Source organism: Sorex araneus, chromosome 7 (assembly GCF_027595985.1).
Source record: "Sorex araneus isolate mSorAra2 chromosome 7, mSorAra2.pri, whole genome shotgun sequence".
Lineage (NCBI taxonomy): Eukaryota > Metazoa > Chordata > Mammalia > Eulipotyphla > Soricidae > Sorex > Sorex araneus.
The window spans coordinates 59,586,456-59,610,525 of NC_073308.1; the positions used below are offsets into that span (position 1 = coordinate 59,586,456).

Consider the following 24,070-nt stretch of genomic DNA (forward strand, 5'->3'; position numbering starts at 1 on the left):
ATTGATTTTGTAACCTACCATTTTACTATACAAATTTAATGTTTCTAGGAGCTTTTTCGTGGAATCTTTAGGATTCTCTTAAGTGTAGTATCATGTCATCTGCAAATAGTGAGAACTTGACTTCCTCCTTTTCTATCAGATGCCTTTGATATGTTTTTCTTGCTTAATTGCTATGGCAAGTACTTCCAGTACTATATTGAATAGAAGAGGCAAGAGTGGGCAACCTTGTCTCGTTCCTGATCTTAGAGGGAGGGCTTTTACTTTTTTCCCTATTGGGGAAAATGCATGCAGTGGGGCTTGTGGTAGATGGCTTTGACTATATTGAGGATCTTTCATATGCCAAATTGCTTCTTGTTGTTTTCAGGATTTTACGGACTTGATTCTTTACCTAGGAGAAATCTCTTGAGTTTATCCTAGTTGGAAATTGTTGAATTTTTGTTGTCATGGTGGTGTTGCTCAGATGTACTACTCCTGGCTCTATACTCAGGGATTACTTGTTGCAGGGATCTTGGGGCCATATGTGATGCCAGGGAGTGACCTTGGTTGACTGAGTGCAAGGCAAGTAAGTACCTTACACACTATACTATCTCTACAGCCAAGAATTTGTTGTGAAGTTTGAGTTTTCAAATTGAATTTGAAAGGTTTTTTTTTTTTTTTTGCTATTTCTTATAGGCATCCTTTTATGTCATTTAAAAATTATATGGGCCACACCCCGAGATGCTTGGAGAATCTGGATTCCTACTCTCTGTGATTCTTGTTTTGATGGTGTGAGTTTGATGGTTCCTTACTGAAGGCTACTAGGGCTATACTTGGTGGGGCTTAGTATAAATTGTCTCATGAAATCATTGATTGTGAACTAATAATGGGACAGAGATTTTCTTTAATTAATGGAAGAAATAAGTGTTGGAGAGATTGATATAAAATAAACAGTTCACATATATGAAAAAAGCCAGGCAAAGAAAAGCACATGACTGGAAAACTTCCTGTTTTAAGTCAGGAAAGATCTTCCCTAGAATGATCTTTAGATTGATATTTGGAGAGTGTTTAAAAGTCAAGAGCGAGACAAAATAATGGTAGGAGCAAGGGCGGGGGGCGGGAGGAGGGAATGGGGGGATTAGGTATGCTATACAAAGGAAGATAATTATATTGGTGCAGTTTTACTTATTTGGCCTCTGGGGAGAATATGGGTGTTCTTTTTGTCTTCACAATTTTTTGATTCACAAAAACGCTTTCTTTAAAAATGTGGAAAATTTCAGATATGTATTAACAATTATATAGCAGTAATTTTTTCATTTTCCCCCTTTCAGTGGAGGAATCTCTTTTCCTACATGTAGAAAGGGGGTGACTGAGTATTTTAAAATCCTAGAACAGGCCTGGAGCAGTAGCACAGTAGGTAAAACACTTGCCTTGTACACACACAACCCAGATTCAACATCTGGCATCCCATATGGTTCCCAGAGCCTGCCAGAGTGGTTCCTGAATGCAGAGCCAGTAGTAACCCCTGAGGATCACTGGGTGTGGCCCAGAAACCAAAAAGGGAAAAAAATTCTGAAGCATCAGTCTCTAAGAGAGATTTGGATTAATTTTTGCATCCAAGTTACAGCATCAGTGAACTCACTGGACTCACTCAGGGCTTGGTTAGGTCGGACTCACCATTGTAGCCCAGGGTCATGTTGGAATTGGGAGTTCCTGTAAGAGCTTTTGGCGGTGCATGCGTGTGAGAAAGATAGTAAAGTTAAATTATTAGTATATAGTGATATATAAACTCTAAAGGCATGAATCACAGTTGGGAATACAGTTTCTTATACTCTAGAAATATTCTTAATATCCCGAAGCTTTATGTATGTATCCTGAAATTATTGGAGATACAAGGCTTGGGGGTGCTGTGGTGGTACATAACTGTCTTTTAGTTATGTAATCAAGTCTGAATTTTAGAGCAATGCAAATATAGTAATTTAAAATAGACAGTTCTGACTAATTTTTTATATACATGATGTTCTAGTGTTACCAAATTAATGTAAAACTTCTAAATATGCCATAGTGCTTCATTTATCTGTTTTTGTGTATAAGCTGTTCAATAAATCTAAAATATACTTTATCCTCAAAGACCTCAGACCTCTTAGAAGACTTTTAAAATTTTATTTTAAGGTCAATTAATTATATATTCTTCATCCTAATCATTATGATTAGTAGTTAATACTCAACATAAGATAGTTATTTTTCTAGTTGCTTGTTTTTAGTTAAATTAATTTGTTGGAGGGTAGGGATTATGTATCAGTCATTGCAGTGGCTTTCCTTGCCTGTTGCCTGTTATAGTCAACTGATTAATACTGATTTACACATATTTTAGTTTTTCACTTTGAGATTACAATATGGTTTTTTTTTTTTTTTTTTAGTTGTTAGATGATGGCACAGATTTTTACACAGATAGGCTCTTTGGGAAAGCAGATTCAGATAATTAAGTAAAATATGAATAGTTTTGTCTAGGAACAGTTTCAGATGTTGAAACTAATGTTTTGTTATTGTTTCCTAAATGGAAGGTTGAATTTCTAGAATAATTTTTAGTTGGTAAAGTATATGGTATATAAGAGAACTTTCAAGTTCCTATGACAAAAATGAGAAAAAATTGCAAAGTTTAGAGCCTGAAGTTTCTGATGTTTCATAGACTAACAAAAGGTTGCTTTATTAGCAGCATTAATGAACGAATTGCTTTATTGGCTTAGGCATACTGGTAGCTTTGTCGGTCCAAAGAACTAAGACTTCTTATTTCAATACATGATTATGTTAGAAAAGTGAAGTGAAAGCCGTTGACCTTCTCTTAAACAGAAAATAGAAAGTTTTTACAAATAGATTAAAGCATTATAAGATATGAAAAATCAAATTATTATCAAATCACTTAATTTTAAAAGTTTTTTTGTATACTGGTCTTAAAAGATAGGTTCCTTACATGTTTATTACATAGATTTATTACATATTTATATTTAAAGTAATGACTATTAAATGAATGCTTTGTAGAATTAGGTTAAAGTGTCTGAAAAAACTGAATTATTAGAGTACATACACTTTCAGTTATTTAAATATGGTGATGTATGTTCAGAGCAATAAGAGATACAGGAAATATTTGATGTCACTATATTCAGCTTCTCTTTCAATTTAAGTAAATAAAATGTATTTTACTTATAATCACTGTTTTTATTTTTTGAGGGGCCATACCTGCAAGTATGCAGGGCTTATTCCTTCTTGCCATCTGCTCAGAAATCATCACCAGTGTGCTTGGAAGACAGGGGTGTCAGAGTTTGAACCTTAGTCAATTATGTGTGGGACAAACTCCTTATCTACTGTACTCTCTCTCTGGCCCTTTAGAAGTGGTGATTTAGGGGCTGGAGTCACAGTACATGGGTAGGGTGTTTGCCTTACAGGCCACCTATGTGGGTTAAATCTCCAGCATGCTTTATGGTCTCCCAAGCCTGCCAGGAGTGATTCTTGGGTGCAGAGCCAGGAGTAAGCCCTGAGCACCACTGGATGTGGCTCCAAAACAAACAGAAGCAAAAAAAAAAAAAAAAAAGGAAGGAAAAAAAAATAACAAAGAAGTGATGATTTGCTTCTGTTAATATTATTCCGAAATTAAATTACATAGGGCGTTGCTGGGAGCCTGGTTTTAAATCACATTTCTTGAAAACAATAATATAAATACCAGGAATTACAGAATATTACATTTCTATATAAAAGTAGGATTTTTAGTGTAGCTGTTTATTTAAAATTAAAAATTCTTAAATATTTCAGAATATAAGAAACAGAATATAAAATGCTATGTATCAACACTGCCAAATTTTATATTAGCACATTGCTATAGTTGTTTCAGAACTTTTAAAATAAGTTGAAAATGCAACTAATAAAAACTAATCATTTTATTTCCGTGTCTGTCTGTCTGTCTGTCTGTCTGTCTGTGTATGTGTGTGTGTCTGTGTCTGTATTTTGGATCATACCGGGTAATGTTCAAGGCTTGCTCCTGGCTCAGTGCCTAAGAAACCCTTAACTTGGGGTACTGTATGTGGTGCTGGGAAGGAAACTGGGGTTGGCTGTATACAAGACATGCACTTTAGCCTCTGTACTATTCGGACCCTTCCTTCTTTTTACTAATTTGAAGGCACAAAATTAAAAAATTGCAGTTTTAGTTTTGTGTGGTGCTTGGGGTTGAATGGGAAGCTTGCATTCTACCATTGAGGTACATCCTATACTTTTTGAAAGAAAACGATTTCCTTTAAATTTGGGCCACAATCTGATGGTGTTTAGGGACTGTTTCCAGCATGTTTGCTTAAGGGTTGCTCCAGGACTGTTGAGGGGGAACCTTTATGGTGCTAGGAAAGAGACTTGGACTTCCCAGTACAATTTTTTAAAAAAAGATAAATAATATTGGTTTGTTTCTAACATAGAAATATATTGTTCATGTGTTTTTGTGAGTTATACTCTGTGTTTCTTTAAGCTATATCATGTTGTGAGGAAAACAAAAGCAAAAGTAAACAGATGGGGTTGCATTAAACTGAAATGCTTCTGCCCTGCAAAAGAAACTATCACTAAAATAAAAAGACATCTTACCGAATGAGAGAAAATATGCATTCATACACCATCCATCTAACAAAGGGCTAATGTAGCCAAGATATACAGAGAATTCACAAGACTTAGCAACAGAGGAGCAACTCTGTAAGCAGTGGGGAAGGAAAGACCTATGACATCCTTCTGCTGCTGAATGCAACTTGAGGCCTCATTCTGCAGAACAGGCACTTTACAACTTTGAGCTCCCCCTGGGCTCTAACTGTAGTTTTGTAGTTTTGAAGTTTTACTACCCCAAGTGTTTCTGTAGTACTTATTTATCAGTTTAATGGTGGATTGCTTTTATTATTTTTAGTTTTTTATGTTTATTCTTTGGCTTAGTATTACCAATTATATATAGACCAATGGTGAGGGGTTTCCTTGATTTATAATGTTTCTTGTTCAAGAGCTTTTAGTTCTGTTGGTACAGTGTGTGCCGTTTATTTTACTTAGAGGATGAAAGATTTTTTGGTGTTTGGGAAGGTTGATGAAGTGTCTGGTGCATCATACATATCTTGATTTTCTTTTTTTTAGAACTTTATTTCTACGTTTTGCTTCCTTTTACTTTATCTGCAAGGTCTGTAAGATATTCCATCTCGTTACTCTCATCACTCCATTAACTGTGTCCCAAGATGCATCTTGGATCCTGCGTGTCTTAAATCTTCCCCTCCTTATAGTGCTCCGGTCCATTCTACATTAGATATTTTTCTTAGTACTCTTCTCACTGTCAGAGATCTACTGCCTGGAGATCATTTTTTGTGTGTTTCTCTTACTTCAGGTTCCATTTTACTTCTCTTTTCTGTTTATGTTTGAATCTTCAGAACTTTGTTTTGCTGCGATATTCCCCCACTCACAAGTGACATTTACTTGGAATCTGTCTTTGAAGGCTGGTTAAGCTGATGGTATAGTTTGTGGGTTGCTTTGTTTGCTCTCTGGTATTTTTTATTTGTAAGATATCTGCAAAGATGAGATTTGTCTGGGACTGTTGTGGTCCACTGGGAACTCAGAATATTATCCTTTAACTCCTAAAACATTGTTATACCTCAGCTAATACAGAAGTTAATGTTTTAATGACAAATACATGTTTTCTTTGTGGTTTTAGCTTTTTGTGTTATCATAAGTGAATTGTGTCTGAGGTTTTTCTTTTTGGTGGAGCTTTTGCAGGATTGCTGGTATTTTTGTTTGCCTCCCAGTCCTATGTACAGTCAAACACAAAAAAGGGTGCTCTTTGCCATATTTGTTCTACAAATGTTATTGCAGATTTAAGCTGCAAAAATGACAACCTGTAAATCACCTTTTAAAAGGCAAAGGTGGATATTCTTAGTTCTTCTTTGAGTGGTAATTTCAGTTATTTTTTACTTTATGCACTTGACATTTATTTTTTGTTGTTTTTTTGGACCACACATGGTGGTGCTCAGGGATTATTCCTGGAGGGGCTTGAGGGACTGTATGTGTTGCTGGGAATTGAATCTAAGTTGAATATGTGCAAGGCAAGCATCCTACCTACTGTACTATCTCTTTGGCATCAGTGTTTGTTCTTTTTTGGTGTGGAGTATAGGGGGTATACCCAAGTGGTGCTACAGGGTCTTAGCTTGGGGGCACCCTGTGTGACATTCACTGTGGTTGAACTGGGCCAGAGCCAATGCTAGGGCTGGAGGATGCGGTGCTGTTTAGGCCCTGCAGTGCAGGGGACTACCAGGGCCACTCAGGGTTTGTGTGGGGGTCTCCATGGCTATACCTAGTCATCTTGGGAAGGAGGTGGTGCTGGGGATCGAACCCAGGTCAGGTGCATGCTACTAGTGTGCCCTAAATGCTGTACTATCTCCCTGGTTCTTGATACTGTTTTTTAAAGAAAAGACATTCCACATAAATATTTATTTTAGAAACTTAGGTATAATACTTTCAACTCATTCTCAAATCTTTAAAACCATGTAATATGTAGGACTAAGTTTTATTAATAAATAAAATTTATGTGGGGACTATAACACTATTCTAGGTACAAAATAGTGAATGCTACATTTAAAAATGACAACTCTTATAAAATGTGTTTTTTTTCCAAAGTATGATTTGTAGATTTAATGCAATTTGAGACCACAATTACTTTTTTTGAATAGCAGGGAATCTTGACGTTGATTCTCAATAATGTACAGTAGAGCAGGGCTTAACTTCTGCCACTTGTTACCCCTTTTGCATGAGAAATGTTTGTGACCCATGGCATATAAGTGTGTAAAATAAGTATAAGAATAAGCATATACTAATAAGCATATACTAGGAAGTCATAAAGAAGTTTATTTAAAAACACAATTTTAGATTTCTTGAAGGCTCCCCCATCTCTTTGCCTGCCCCAGCTCTTCAGCTGCATAACCCCATATGGGGTTGCAGCTAAGTCTGAGATGCTCAGTAGTAGAGTGTATGAGTGAATTGTACAGTGAAAGATTTGAAAATAAAAGACAGATGTTGGAAGCCAGCTAGAACAGTGGGCAGGGTACTTGCTTTGCCTGTGGCTGATCTGGACTCAATCACCAGCACCCCATTGAGTCTCCTGAGAACAAATAGGAGTGATCCTTGAGCACTGAGTGAGGAATAAACACTGAGCACAGCTGGATATGACCCCCCCCAACTGAAAGAAATAAATAAAAGTAAGACAGGTGTTGGGACTATAGCTTGTTATACTATCCAGCTATAGGAATTGTGTCACTTTTCATGAAGAATCCAGAAAGTGTCCAAAAATAAGAAAAAAAATAAGAAGACAATTATGTGAGTATCTTTGGCCTTGAGGAAATATTTGCAAACTTTAGTAAAGTTTAAACAGACATATAATGGTTTCTGTAAGTTAACAAAAATTAGAGAAACTAGTTATAAACACAATACGAAGAATGTATTTATAAGACATGATTTTATGAAAGTATGCTTAAGGGTACTAAAAAATAGAGCATTATTTGTAATGGCAAAATGTTTGAAGCAAACTGAATATACAGTCGTAGGGAAAGTGGATACTGTGTGTGTGTGTGTGTGTGTGTGTGTGTGTGTGTGTGTATTTAGAGATGGGGAAATGTATGGAAGCGTCAATCCCAGTACATCGACACTTTAGAACATTAGTACATTAATTAAGAAAAGATCTCTGTATTCTAATAAAGCATAATAGCCAAGACATATTATTGATGAAGATAAATAGATGATACATATAGTATGTTGTCAATTTATATTTAGAAGCACTTTAATCTGTAAACAATTTTACATAGTTTATAGAACAAAAGATTAAAGTTGACCTATTAATATTATCAGGAATCATAAAATTAACTTCAGAGACTAAAGATAGTTCTAAGAAAATTTAACATCACAGACTTTATACATTTATTTTGTGCCCTTTTTTCCCCCTCACTTTTACCAGAATGTCTTAAAATTAATTGTATTCAGCAATGATAGCATTCCTAAATATTAGCAATTTCTAAATATTGTTTTTACTCAGTGTACTTCGTGATGAAATCAAGTATTTTGTGAAAAATAGTGTATCCTAATCTTAGATTGTGAGCAAACAGCTCTCCAGAAAAGGGCATATTCAAAAGCTGTTGGATTATATCAAAAGAACTCCAACCCAGTGGAATTCTGCAGGACAAATCTGGAACTATCTGAGCATCAGTGGAAAAGAGATTGTAACTAATTATAACCTTCAATCGAAAAATTAATTTGTGCTCTAAGCGATAAGAGAAAGAAAAACAGGAAAGCCCTATCAAGAGAAGAGAGAAGTTTAATACATTTAGAAGCTGTGCCAAAACTAGAAAATTATTGTACTGTGAAGTCCAGTGAAGTAAGTTAGGCCAGAACTATCACTGGATGCCAAAATCCCTGGTGGAGATTGCTGGGAGCAGGATATATGCATGGTGCCAAATTAAGTGCCTTTTCAGTAGAGAAAAGGTGGCACTGTAGCACTGTCATTGTCATCCTGTTGTTCATTGACTTGCTCGAGTGGGCACCAGTAACGTCTCCATTGTGAGACTTGTTACTGTTTTTGGCATATCTGAATACACCATGGGTAGCTTGCCAGGCTCTGTGGGCAGGTGATACTCTTGGTAGCTTGCTGGGCTCTCTGAGAGGGCGGAAGAATCGAACCTTGGTCAGCTGCGTGCAAGGCAAATGCCCTACCCGCTGTGCTTTCCCTCCAGTCCAGAGAAAAGGTAATAATTCAAACTCTTAGTAATATGATAACAGGTTTCTCTTGCTGCAGTGGAACACTTATTACCACTTTTTACCTTTGGAATTTTTTCGCCCACCATGCTTACTTAAAGTCCAAATAAAATCTTCAAATCTGACCCTATTATCAGGAAATAATAGGGGCTTATAGAATAAGTTACCTGAGGAAACAGTAAAACAAATCTGTAAAGTGGAAAACCTATAAAAAAACTTTCCAGATGTCCATAATATAACAGTGCCGTAAGACAAATTTAAGTGTGAGATGCTTCTAAGATGGGTGAAAGGAATACTTAATATGAAACTCTCAAATCATCTGCTTTTCTCCTTCCCTCCATTTACCCAGGGCTAAGAAAAAGAGAAGTTTTTGGGACAAATGAGGAAATTTGCCTATATTAAATTTTAAAATAAATACATTAAATTACCTTTTACTTTTATCATTTTGACCAATTGTTTTACTCAAGTGTTTTAAGGTACATGTTTGATTACTTAATATACTGATAAAAATCAGTATACTCGTACAAGTATGGTTACCTGTTCCTTTAAGGCAACAATCTTAAAAAGACTTTTACCATCACCACATTTTAATCTAATTGTGTAATTTATTATTTCATCACTTATTGGATTACTGCTTTGAAGATTTGTTTTAGTCCTTTAATCTGAGATTAGTAGACACTGGGTTAATTTCATTAAAACAACATGATTAACTTACAGAGAACATTTTTACAACTTTTTATGAAAAGTACCAGGCTCAGCAGCAACAGAAAACCCAGTCCAATATGGGCAAAGGGCTTAAATGGACATTTTACCAAAGAAGTGACACAAATGATCAACAAGCACATAGAACACTATCAATTAGGGATATTTATATTAAACTCACAATTGCAGTATAACGAGTATTGTAAGAAATGGAAGTAACAAGTGTTGTGAGGTTATGAAGAAACTGGAGCTTTTTTTTTGGCTTTGTTTTTGGGCCAAACCTGATGGTGCTCAGGACTTACTCCAGATTCTCTGCTCAGGAATCACTTTTGACAGGACTCAGGACTCATATTGGTGCCAGGCATTGATTATGAGTTGGCTGCATGTAAGACAAACATCTTACCTGCTGTTTGACCTCTCTGGTCCTCAAATTGGAGCTTTTATTTAAAAGAATTGCTGGTCACAGTGGTAAATGGAAAGCTGTTTGCTAAAAAGTTAAAAACAGACATAATATATTATCCAGTGATTCTCTTTTGTCTATATCCCCCAAAGAATTAAAGTCAGGGACACAGATACTATTTACAGCTGTTTCTTGGTTATTCGTAATAACCAAGAAACGTTGAAAGAACCCTAGTATCCATAAAGCATAAACAAATGAAGAATATTTTTAATGTTATTTCAGCCTTAAAAGGGAATGAAATTCTGGCATTTGGTAAACACAGATTATACCTTAAAAAGAGTATTAGCAGGGCATGACAGGCCTGAAGGAACAAATACTATATTCTACTTATATGAGGTACCTAGAGTAGGCAGATTTATAGAGCTACAGTATAAGTGAAGTTACAGGGCCTGGAGGCAAAGAGGGATGAGGTTAATAGGCATAGAGTTTTTGTGTGGGATGATGGTATAAAAGTCTGGAAAAGAATAATGGTAATAGTTGCGTAGCACTATATGTAATCAATGCCATTAAATTGTACGCTTAAAAATAGTGAAGATAGATTGGAGAGATAGTACAGTTGTGTAGGGAGCTGGTCCTTTGTGCACCTGGTCTGGATTCAATCCCTGGCACCGACTATGGTCCCCTGAACACCAAGCAAGGAGTAAGCCCTGAACACAGCCAATATGTCCCCCAAACCAAACAAAAACAAAAAAAAATATGAAATGTGGGGTAGAGATAGCTCAAAGGGCCAAGCACATGCTTTGTGGGAGGCCTGTCTGATTCCGGAATCAGTGCCATGTGGTTCTCCAGTACTGCCAGGAAGACTCCTGATGTAAATTTCATTTATTCCTATTTTATCATAACATTTTGAAGAAAGGTATTGTAGGTGTTTATGCTGTTATCGAAAAATCTTTTCCATAACGTTGTTAAAATTCTTAAAACCCTGTCACTGTCGTCCCGTTGCTCAGTGAGGGGGCACCAGCAATTCCATTGTGAGACTTGTTGTTACTGTTTTTTGGCATATCAGATATGCCATGGGTAGCTTGCCAGGCTCTGCGAAGGGGGCGAGATACTCTTAGTAGCTTGCCGGGCTCTCCAAGAGGGATGACGGAATCGAACCCAGGTTGCCTGCATGCAAGGCAGATGCCCTACCCGCTGTGCTATATATATTGCTCTAGCCCCCTTAAAACACTGTGTATCAGTAAAAGAATTTTAACTTGGCACTGTAAGAGGAGGAAAATCTTATCATGTAATTTCCCTTTTTGTTTTCATACATGTGATAGGATTCTCTCTCTGGTGTCACAAGGCCCCAGCAGGCGTGGTCTTGGCCTGGTGGCTCCTCTGAACTCTGCTGGCCCCAAACAGCACTGCAATAGCAGCCCCTATCCCTGAACTGTCAGAGGTGCACTGCGATGGTGACTCCTGTTTAAAAACATATATGTATATATATATGCCAGCTCCTTCAAATTGTAGGTGAAATTTGCTTTCATTTCTATAGGAATGTGTCATATTTGAAAAGGAGCCTTGTTTCCTGAGTCATGAGCACATAAAAGCCACTTATAAGCAGTTAACCCCGATGTTTGTTGATGTGATCAAAGGCGACCTTTTAGAAATAAAAATGTGAATAAAAATAGGTAACGTTGAGATGGTATTTGAACTATTCAGATCATACATCTATAATATGTAGTTTTGCTTTTCTATTTTCTTTTAAATACCCGTTACGTATCCTTCAAGTCATAACTCACTTGATTTGAGGCATTGTATGAAGTTTTAGTACATATTCAAAGATGGTATACAGGAATCACAGCAATGCATTACTCTATGTTCTGGAGGTTTGGAATGGGATCTGCTGGGATAGGATCAGCTTTAAGGGACCCTAAGCTGGATCCTGCTATGTCTCTTAGTCTGTTCTCTTTGCTGAGATGTGTTAGCCCTAGGAAGATCTTTTTCCATTCAGAGCTTTCTCTTTTCTAAAGGAATATAAGAAAAGTTTCTTTTGAGGGAATTCCCCCCCCCCCTTATTTTCTATTCTAACAAGCCTCTCATGTGAACAGTTTTGCTCATATAAAATATTGCCCAAAGAAATTACTGTAATTCTTAAGGTGTTTTTCATGGAATCTTCTAGTTAAAATAAGCAGTATGTGAATTAGAAGCTGATATTAAAGGGAGGGGTGGTAAAAGGGCTTGAGGAAGTGTGGAGAGTATGGGGTTAGGTTATTTCTGCATTGTAGAATCCTCATAATTCTAGGGTGATGGGAAGGTTTGTCGTGATCTCTATTAGGGCTGACCTTTAAAGATAAAACACTCTGAAATTGAGGAAAGTTATTGCGAAGTTTTGATGAGTCATATAATGTTTGTCCAAATGGTGCTCAGCCCCTGAGAATTGTTCAGGGAATGGACACACTGTGATTTTATCATCCCATTCCTCATAGTGTTGACTTGGAGACACACATGTCAAAAAACCCAACGGCTCAAGGCAAGCAGCTAGTCATTGTAGTGGCTAATAGTATTTCGTTGCATTATATATGCAAATATTTTCTAATAATTAGTGATGATGAGAGTCTTTTCAGTATATTTATTGAGTTTTGAAATTGCCTTGTGAAATTTTGTTTGGTTATTTTAGCCAACCCAAAAAATTGAGTTGTCATTTTTTTTTGTTGTTATTTAAGGTTTCTTTTATGTATACACTTTAAAAAAATACTTTTATTGAATCACTTTTTGAATTTTATTGAGATAGACCCTTACAAAGCTGTTCATGATTGGATTTCAGTCAGATAGTATTCCAACATATGTACATATTTTGAACTTGTGCATTGAGAATATTTTATCTATAGCCAAAAGTTTGATTTTTTAAAGTGCAGCTTTAATGAAGTTCAGTTTCTGTTCCTGTTTAAGAAATGTTTGCTTATATTCTAGTTAGATATTTTCCTATTGTCTTCACTGTCACTGTCATCCCGTTGCTCATCGATTTGCTCGAGTGGGCACCAATAACGTCTCCATTTTGAGACTTGTTACTGTTTTTGGCATATCGAATATGCCACAGGTAGCTTGCCAGGCTCTGCCGTGCAGGATACTCTCTGTAGCTTGCTGGGCTCTCCGAGGGGGGGGGGGGGGAGGAATCGAACTTGAGTCTGCCGCATGTAAGTGAACGCCCTACCTGCTGCGTGATTGCTTTAGCCCTCTTATTGTTATAGAGGAACTTTATTGTTACAAATTTTATTGTTTAGCTCTCCACCTATTATCTCTTGTTCTTTGGTTTATGATAGATGTAATTCATTTGATTTTGACCTTAATAGTAATTGTGATAGAAAATTCTATAGATTGTATTTATTTGTTTGCTTATTTTTCTGATCACATCAGTGCTGAGTTCTCAGGGCAAGGCAATCATCTTACTTTCTGTACTCTGTCGGGCCTGGATTGTAATTTACCACATGGTAGCATTTTCTTACAGTTAAGATGATTAATAAAACGTTCTAATGGTTCTGTTTAGAAATTTAGAAAATTAGAAATTTAGAACTTTTTTCACCCTGACTGTAAGAGAGACAATGGATCTTTTTTTCATGTACATCTTGTTCTGTGTTGTTTTGTTTTTGAGGAGTCATGGTATGGTACCTTAAATCAGTGGTTTGTGCTGTAAAAGGAAGCTATTATATATTTAAGCACATGACTTAATCTCTATATGGATTAGTTTTTTTGGGTCCTGTTTTATAATTTTTTTTTCTTTTTGGGTCACACAATGCACAGGGGTTCCTCCTGGCTCTGCACTTGGGAATTACCTCTAGCCATGCTTAGGGGACCATATGGGATACTGGGAATGGAACTCTGGTCGTCCGTGTGCAAGGCAAACGCCCTACTGGCTGTGCTATCACTCCAGCCCCATTTTTGGTTCTGTTTTGCTTTTTTGGCTACACCCAGCTGTACTCAGGGCTTACTCCTGGCTCTGCAGTCAGGAATCACTCTTGGTGGGGCTTGGGGGAGTATATACAGTGCCGGGAATATAACCTGGGTTGGCTTCAGAGGTTTGATTTGTAATCTGTAAAGTGGGGAGAAAATAAGATTTTTAAAAAATACCTAAAGTTGTATTTAAAACTGGAGCAGTGCTCTTGGGAAGAGCTCTATAGTATCTTGCATCATGTTTATTTATCAATTTATGAAAGTTTTATTGAAACTTATTTAGAAGATGTGAAGGGAAAAGTACATGTTTGAGAGAGAATATAGGTTTCCATGGAGTGGAAATGGGCAAGCAAAGAAATATCAAGACAAGCTAGTGAGATCCATGTTCCATGGAGAACACGGACTTGAAGAGCAAGCCTCTAGTGCCTTATTTATTCTTGACATTTTGAGCTTCATTTTGACGATTACTTAGACTTAACTATAAGGTTGCTTGCTATGCCCATTGTACAACTATAGTTAACTATTATAAATAATAAAATTGGATTGTGATCAAATACTAAATCTTGCCATCTACTGTAGGTTTTTATTACTTTTTTAAGATGGACATATCATAGTTTGCAATAGTGTTGAAGTCATTGCTTTGTACTTGTGCTGCTCACCTGTCCCTACACACTGTTAGATCTCTCTGCTGTTTTTCCCACAGCTGTTCCTCCCCGCTCCAGCCCCTCCAGTGCCTCCACACACAGTTCCCAATTCTTTTTTTTTTTTTTTAAATTTATTTTATTGAATCACCAAGTGGAAAGTTACAAAGTTCTCAGGCTTATATCTCAGTTACACAATGTTCAAACACCCATCCCTTCACCAGTGCCCATATTCCACCACCAATAAAAACAAAAACAAAAGCAAAAACAGAACAAACAAACAAACAAACAAAAAAAGAAAACAGTATACATCCCACCCCTCACCCCCCAACCCACCCCGTACGTGAGTGATAATTTCACTTCCTTTTCTCTTTACCTTGATTACATTCCAGATTTCAACACATAACTCACTATTGTTGTTAGAGTTTCAAAACAGACTCACTATTTTTGTTGGAATTTATCCCCTAAGAATACAGCTCTATTTACAGGGAAATATTTGATAATAAATTTTCCACTGATGAGAATGAAGAGATAAAATGTCGCGCCGCCGCGGTAGCGGCTGCGCGGTTTACAATTTCTGTATTATAGTAATTAAGTCCGAGAAGATTTAAGTTTGAAAATGAATCATTTCCCTTCCTGGAACAGCATGTAGCCAAAGTTAGTTCACAGTCTCCATACATGGGTGCAAGCACTTGCTGGAACCCCAATTCTTAAAGCTGTCTCTGGTTCCTGCTCGTTCCACATCCACCGGCTCTGCAGAGGCATAGTTCCCAATTCTTTTGATCATTTTTCATGTTTGTTTCCATTGGCGATTTTCTAATACCTTTATTTCTTATACTCAGCATATAAATGAGATAAGCTGATACTTATTTTTAGACTCACTTCACTTAGCATGACACACTCCGATTGCATTGGGTGTTTAGACCACAGCTTCTTTATCGAGTCATCTGTTGCAAGCACTTGGGTCTTTTCCAGATCTTAGCATATGGTGGATTTTTAAATGTGGCCCCCCCAACAATTTGTGACACATCTTTGAATTTCATTGTTTTTTCTTCAGTCGGATTTATAGAGGCTGTAGTTACATTGTCTAAATGCTACTTAAAGGGGGGTAGGTAGATACCAGATTGTAGACTTTGACTTCATATGTGATTAGTAGAAAATTTGAACTATAAATATTTTTCATACTGTTAGCATGTGCTTGTCTTGGTTTGTGATGAGAAAAGAAATCTGATTGGCTCAGTTTTTGTAGTGTAGTGAAGTCAACCAATTAATTCATTTGTTTTTCCATATAAAGTTTAGATTTTTATAAGAATATGAAAATTCTGTTATGCATTATGTACTACATTTTCAACTTATAAGATTTAAATATTACGAAGTCAAAATGATCTCTTACACGTGGGATTTGTGGGTGGGTTCTTCGAGTATGTGTAATGTCTAAAGTAAAACAATTTTTTTTTAAAATTTAGGGAGTCTACCATTGGTGAGAGTTCTGAAGGAATAAATACTTGGTAAGTACATGCTCTTTATACTAAATACTTTGCATGTTACTTAAATTTACACATTATATTACTTAATATGTTTCATTAATGACTTGAATTATGTTTCTTTTCATTTTAACTTGGTATTAGAATTTCTTTTTCTGATACATACTCTTTTATTTATTGTTTCCAGGAAATTTTTGTAGCATGATGCCTGAATATTAGGAATTGCTAAAAAAATGTTCTTAATGACCAAAAATGGTAATATTTGTGAGTGAAACAGGGTTTTTCTAAGCTGGCATTTACTTTTAGCTGTGAGTACCAGCATAGCTTTTTTAAGCCATCCACTTTTTGAGTCTTCCTTAAGTCAGGTCCTGTTTGCTACACTATTGTAGCTAAAGATCAGAGCCCTGTGCTATTTTTATATCTGCGCTACTTCTCAGTTGCTTTGTAATAGTATTGCAATATGAAAATTATATTTACTTTACATGTTTAGTGAAAGAATAATTTTATTAAGGAAATTACAAAAGAGAGGAGAGAGAATCCCATCATTGGAAAATAAAAGAATTATTATATCAGTTGTATGGATTGGCCATTTTGGGTATTTCATATAAATTAGAATAATACAATGTTTATCCTTTGTTCCTGGCTTTTTCCACTTAATTTTTTAAGGCTCACCCTTGTAGTATATGCATCATTCATTTTTATGACTGAAAAATACTATATGCTATACTACCTTTTGTTTATCCATTCACTAATTGGTGGATTATATCTACTTTTGGTTGTTAGAAATGCTACTGCACTGAATATTTATTATATGTACTTTTGTGAAGACATTTTATTTTATTTTAATTTTTTTATTTTTTAAATTCTTTTATTAATTCACCATGTGGAAAGTTACAAAGCGTTCAGGTTAAAGTCTCAGTTATACAATGCTCAAACACCCATCCCTTGTGAAGACATTTTAAAATTTCTTTTGGGTATATACTTATAGTGGTGCAATTGCTGGTAACAATGGTACCTGGGTTTTTAACTCTGGCACTGTTACAATCAACAGTGTTTGAAGGTTTTGGTTTCTCCATATCTTCACTCAACCTTGTTATTTTATTGTTGTCGGTGAATTTTGTAACTTAAGTATAAAGTATTTCATAGTGGTATGTTTTCTATAATTTCTGATAATGGTTTAATGTGCTTTTAATTTTCATGTCTTTGGAGAAATGTCTATTAAATTCATTATGCAGATTTTAAATAGGCTGTCTTTCTTATGTTGAGCTGTAAGCATTCTTTCTATAGTCTGAAACAAATCCCTAATGAGATATGTGACTTGCAGATACTTTCACCCATTGTCTTCCTTCACTCTTCTTTTTGTGTTTTAGGAAAGTACAAAAGTTTTAAAATTGGATGAAGTCCAATTAAGGTTTTTCTTTTGCTTCTTATATTTTTGATGTCATCTTATGAGTTTATTTTAAAATGGTCATTGATAGTCTAGGTCTGACTAAGTTTTAATTATCACCGGGACTATAAGGCAATAGCATTTCCTGTGTTTGACAGGCAAAACCCAAAGGAAGCAATTATCCTTGTATTTGTGCTTCAGTTCCTCAGGTAATTGTTTTAAGCAAAACGTTATGTTTTGATTCCATGAAATTTTAGCTTTGTGTGATGTTTATTGATATTAAGTCTTGTTTCATGTTCAGTTTTTTTTTTTTTGATAGATGAAGGGAGGGGCCATACGTAATTCTTTAGTTTTTCATGGCATTTTTTTTGCAGTATTGGATTTTATAACTTTTAGGAGACTTGCTTTTTAGGCTAAGGGAATTATCAAAATTTTTTCATTTGTAAGTAGTTTTATAGATATCTTTGTACATATACATAGGCAGTATTTATTTTTTCTCAACTTTGTTACATACATTTTTTGTTTTGATAGAACCTTCGTAGATCTATTTAAGATTTTTTTATGTCCATTGGAGGCACATTTCAGATTGTATTCATGTAATAATGGAATGTCATTACTCTCAGTAACTTTGGCTTTTTGTGTTAGGGAAAGAAATTTTCAGTAAGAGGTGTAGTAAATTTGTTTTTACTAGTAGAATTTACTTTTGTTTCTTGTTAATTACATTATTTTGATAAACTTAAATAACCAGCAACTAGCAAACTAGCCTTTAAATCTTAGTTCTTCTCCCTAGTTATCACTTATTCCATATACTTTTACTATTTTTATGCAACTTTATAACACTACGATCATTGATATTCTCCTTATTAGTTGATTAAATCACATTGTCCAGTGGTTAGCAGTCACTTAAACATCTGTCAGATGGGTATGGTTGTTATATTGGTGCTTTTATAATTTGATTATAACATCTATAAACATTTGCAATAGAAAAGGAAGTAAAAATGAATGGATGTCATTTATGATACTAGATATTCTATTTTGATAAAAGGTAAGAAAGGGATTTTGCTGAGTTGCAATGGTGTATGTCAGATGTTGTAATTAAGAGGATTTTGATGCCCTGATTTTTCTGAATAAAGGAAAACTAGCTTTTTGTTTCTTTGAAAACTAGCCTTGAATCTTATTTCTTCCCCCAAATTGTCTCTTATTTCATATGCTTTTACTAAAACAGCATTTGGAATATATTTATTTTAAGTATTTGCATTTGGACTGGAGCGATAGCACAGCAGATAGGGTGTTTGCCTTGCACGTGGCCGACCCAGGTTCGATTCCTCCACCCCTCTTGGAGAGCTCAGCAAGCTACTGAGAGTATCCCGCACAGCAGAGCCCCACAGGCTACCTGTGGTGTATGCCAAAAACAGTAACAACAAGTCTCACAATGGATATGTTACGGTTCGGTTCCCTGCTTGAGCAAATCAATGAACAAGGGGACCTCATTTGCATTTGAAATGAAATTTTAATATTAGTAGTGATCCCTTTTCTTATAAGGGCAAGATGGAGTACCATTCAAGTCACTTAAGGTACTGCCTCACTCACACCATTGGCTGTAGCTCTATTCTTTGTTAGAAGAGCATTTCCCTTGTATAGGAAAACTCAGTGGATTTGGATTATTCCAGATGTCATAGTATTTTTGCACAAACATCTGAAAATCATTGCACTGTAATATTTACGCTTTGCTCTTATATTATGGTTACTATGGTAACCATATCATTCCAGGGAAGTTTTTCTAAAAGCATTTTGCTTAAAAAGCTCATGCATCTGATGAAAAACACCCGTAGTAAGTAGTCATTTTGTTGTAAAAATTAATATTGCTAAATTTTCATTTCCTCATTGTTCACACATTTCTTAGTCTTCTATACAAGTTAATTGGAACGGTTTATTTCTAGTTTATTTATTGGTTACATCAGTTTATTTGTGTGTTAGAACTGTTTGCTAGTCAGTTTATTATCCTAATAGGTACCTAGTCTATACCTTCTACCTGCTGCCACTAGTGCACATAATATATACTTTAGCCTTAGTGTTCTATGGTAATCCTTTTCTCTTTTTGATTTTTCTATTTCAGCCCACATATTAGTATTTGGAATCTTTCCTTTGCCTTCAAATCAACATGTTTGGCTTTTTCTTCCTCTACCCCTGGGGATTTGTGTTACACTTGGCAGTGCTCAGGGCTTACTTCTGACTGTGTGACCAGGGGTCACTTCTGCTGGTGTGTAGGGACAATATATGGTGCCAGCGATTGGACTGGGGGTTGTCTGTGTGGAAGGCAGACACCTTAAACCCTGGTCTACCTCTCTCTCCCCCTCTGATCTATTTTTCTTTCTAATTTCATAGTTTAGACACATTATTTCCTCAGTCTATCCATGCCAAAGGAATATATTTTCATTTTGTTCCTAGGCCAACAGCGATATTATTACTTATTCTTTTTTTCTTATTGTAACCTTGTTTTCTTTTATTTTCCTCCTTATGCTTTATCCTGAGTTCTCTGCCTTATTACATCTAATCTTGAAAAATACCTTATTCCTGTATCACTGAACTTGTTTGACTTTTAGTTAACTCCCGGTTTCTTAATTTCTCAGCAGAAAGGTAATAAAATAGTCAAACTTCAGGCATCAGTTATTTCTGTAGTTTAACTATAGTATCTATTAGGGTTCTTTTTCCTCTCATGAAGGTAGAACACTTTTCTCCAGGTAGTTTGTGGTTAGAAATTAAAAATTTTAAACTCATAATCATCCCTGAGATTAAGACTAAGTTCTATTGTTAGATCTGTCTTTTCTTACCTTGTCCTTCGTTTTTCAGCAATTGTTATTTTGCTCTTTCTTAATTTACTTCTCAGTCTTCTGTAATACTGTATTGTCCCCTGTAATATTATATTTTCAATGTATGTGTGTGCACTTGTGTGTGTGTGTATGTGTGTGTGTGTGTGTGTGTGTACCTTAGATCTGACGTATTTGACTTCTGTATATGAGGGGAAGGAATTTGAGCCACACTTGGTGCGTGGGGATGCACATCACTCTGTGCTTTGGGCTTCAGCACCCTAAAACTGTTATTTTTTGAGCTGAAAAGTTCATCTTATGCTTTAATATCTACTCAGTAAATGCTTGTTGAGTAAGTGAATGACTTCATTGATTCTCTATATGTGTTCTTGTTGCACTAAGGTTTGGTTAGGCGGTGAGGCATTGAGATATGAACGCGAAAGAAATAATTTACGGAGGATCACAAACTATCTCTGGTATTGTGACCCAGAGAAGCCTGTTCAGGCTCTTTTTATTAATTAGCTTAAAATCCTAACCAATGATATTCAGCCACATAGGCAGAATATCCAAATTAACTTAGTCAACAGAAACAGAATCAAAGTCAGTTATATAAACGGAAAAACATAGCAGTTACAGTAACGGAAAAACAATTTTTACATTCAAGCCTAGCTAGGCCTGAGATATGTGAGATGTTGTACACCAACATGTTCGATTCTGCTTTTCAGCCAATTTTAACCACTCACCTGTTCTTCTTTCACAAACCCTATAATATCTTTGACCAACTTTTAACTACATTTGATACCTTAATTATTTGTCCTAGGTGTAAATTATGAGGCAGATGCTAGTCCTATTTAGGTAGTAGAAATAAGAATCCAGAGACTGTGATTTGCTTATGGTTTTACATGTAGCTGTGGAGTGAAAACTAAAATTAGGTTTCTGGATATGTGTCTTCCAACTTTCATAGAAAACATTCTTTGTTGTAATAAGAGTGGTATGATGAATAAGAAATTACTTTTTACTATGTGAGGTAAATTAGGAAGATGAGATTAGAAAGTGGAATCCCTAGAATTCTTGTGTGATGAGAGGAAAATCTTAATTTTATGGAAGGAATGGGAATCAAGGACATGAGAAGGTTTTTGTTTATTAACAGAATGATGAAATTTTGATATTTGATAACTCTGCAGTGATTCCAGTAAAGAGGTTAAACAAACCATACTCAGGTAATATTAATAAAACCTGGATAAATTAGGGAAATAAAAATAAAATTTCTTTAAAAGCAGTGAAAAGTGGCCAAAAGGAGGCTAGATGAGAGACAGCTACTGACAAATTTCATGTTTGTGCATTCTTTGCATTTGGGTGTATCTGAGTGTCCTGTGTTCCAGTGAGAGATATAAGACAAAGTTAGAACTAGTCAAGTAGCTGGAAATTTACTAAGGAAAATTTTGGAAGGAAGATAATTACTAGAGAAATAAAGTATCTTTTTGTATGTCATTGACCATTTGATATCTCTGTTGCAGAAGTATTGGACTAGGATTTGGAGAATTTATATTGTACAGTATTTAATGACTGTCACACCAAGATACCCGCAGTTTGGTTGAGGAAATTTGTTGTTGAGTGTTTTTATTTATTTTTCTGGAAAGATGATACTTGAATAATGATCTGATTAAACATATGGAAATGTTCTGGGGCAGGGGAAAACAAGGCAAGTGGAAGTATGCTATAAATTTAAAGATTCTAAGTTCAATGCTTATTTAAATGGGGGTAATGAAATTGGAGCCCGTGGTTGGAGAAGAGGTGGAGAGGAAAGGACCAAATTTTATATAGGCCTGGGTAGGAAGTTAGATTTTTCATTTTCATTGTAATGTGGTAACCATGGGAGAATTTTTCACATTTTGCAGATTGGCAGTGAAATGTTTTTCATATGCTCATTTGGGGATCTAGAATCCTTTCATCTTTTAGATCCATTATCCTGTTGTGCTTTATTCTGATGTTCCAGCTGTATCAGGAAGAGGAAATGACCTGATTACTTGCTCTCTTAAAATACTCAGCACAGAAGGGCACACATTATTTCTAAAATGCATCTTTTTTATGACAACAAAGTTACATTGGTTATGGCAGTGGGCCACGTGCCAATTACAGTGTTGTTATTTACGAGGATGGTAATATCATTTGATATTCCAACACCAATCCTGTCACCATTACACCTTTCCACCACCGTTATTTTGAATTTTCCCAAACATCACCCAAGCCTGCCCCAATAGCAGGCCCTAGATAATTTATTTTGTATTCTTTGTTATGAATAATTCTCTAGAAATGATCAAAAACGTTTCCTTAGGAGAAAGTGTATGAAGATTGTTGTATCTCACCCTGGAGCCATTGTGCCCTTGTGTAAGAGTTTACTAGCATGTTGTTACAGGTTGAGCCTTGTGTGTTAAATACTTTTTAATTGATATTGATTGCCTTCTATCTTACATCCTATCCAGTGTGTGCTACTCCTGGTACCTGAGTGGTATTAGAGTATGATACTTTAACCTCTTAACAGTGCTGGGCTAGAGAAATAGTATAGTGGGTAGGATATTTGCCTTGCATGTGGCTGACCCAGGTTTGATTCCTGGCATCTCATATGGTTCCCAGAGCGCACTAGCAGTGATCTGTGAGCAGAGTTGGGAGTAATCCCTGAGTACCGTATGGTATGGCCCAGAAACTGAGGGCAGGGGAAATAAAGCCTCTTAACTATACTTTAAGTATAGTACAGCTTCTCTCTCTCTCTCTCTCTCTCTCTCTCTCTCTCTCTCTCTATATATATATATATATATATATATATATACACACACACATATATATGTATATATATACACACACACACGCATAAACACATAAGCACACATCCCCAGATCTTTTATAAATTAAAATTAAAAAACCAATTTAAGCCATATGTGGCAGGGGCTACTCTCATAGATTAGTGCTTGGGGATTTGCTCCTGGCAGTGCTTGGGAAACCATGCTCAGCCAAAGATCCTACCCTGTTGGGGGCAGTGTTCCTACAGAGTGTTGATGGGACCACCAGGAGGATACCTGGCGGTGTTCAAGGTGGTGCTAGAATTTGATCCTGGGGCTGTGTGTATGAATTCAGGCATATATTCCAGCCTGTTGAGCTGTCTCTCTATCCCTGATCTTGTTTCTAAAGATTTTGGAATGCATTTGTTATAAAAATCAGTGGTTCTACCTCCAGTATGATTGAAAACTTTATAAAATACATTTTCTGAATAGTAAAAGAATTAAAAAATAATTTTTATGTAACTTATTGATATATGTCATAAACTATACAGCAGTAGGGTGTTTGCCTTGCACTTGGCTGACCCGTGTTTGATTTCTCTGCCCCTCTCGGGGAGCCCAGCAAGCTACCAAGAGTATCTCGCCTGCATGGCAGAGCCTGGCAAGCTACCCGTGGCGTATTCGATATGCCAAAAACAGTAACTAGAAGTCTCACAATGAGAGATGTTACTGGTGCCCGCTCGAACAAATCAATGAGCAACGGGATGACAGTGACAATGACAGCTTATTGTTTGAATAGTTTCATTTCCTGGTAACTTAAAACTTCCAATTTGAGTCTGTAATAAACAATGCCATTGAAGAGAATTTACATTTTAACTCATGCCTGACTTTGACATGTCTTTATGGCTCTAGATCATTCCCCTCCCTGTTTTCTTCCTTTCCCCACTACTTAATTCTTATTAAAAAATTATGCTTGTCCTTTTTTCATTGATAATAGAAGAAGGTTCTGCCCTCTTGCTTATACCTGTTGTTCACAGGCAGTCAGAAGGTTGGAGATTCAGATGCACCACCTTCTTTGGTTTGTGGTACAAAGAAAATTGTATATTTATTGTAAGTATTCACTTGATTATTTTCAAACTATGCATCCTGCCCTACCCTACTTCCTTG

General features: G+C 35.9%; 1 protein-coding gene across 3 annotated transcripts in view; it reads left to right on the forward strand.

Annotated features, from left to right (window-relative positions):
- Positions 1–24,070, forward strand: part of FBXW7 (F-box and WD repeat domain containing 7) — a 206,155-nt gene that overhangs the window by 47,698 nt on the left and 134,387 nt on the right. For all 3 annotated transcript variants that reach the window (XM_055144957.1, XM_055144958.1, XM_055144959.1), the window contains exon 2: positions 15,918–15,959. The gene's annotated coding sequence lies outside the window, so the exon portion shown is untranslated. The remainder of the gene's footprint in view (positions 1–15,917; positions 15,960–24,070) is intronic.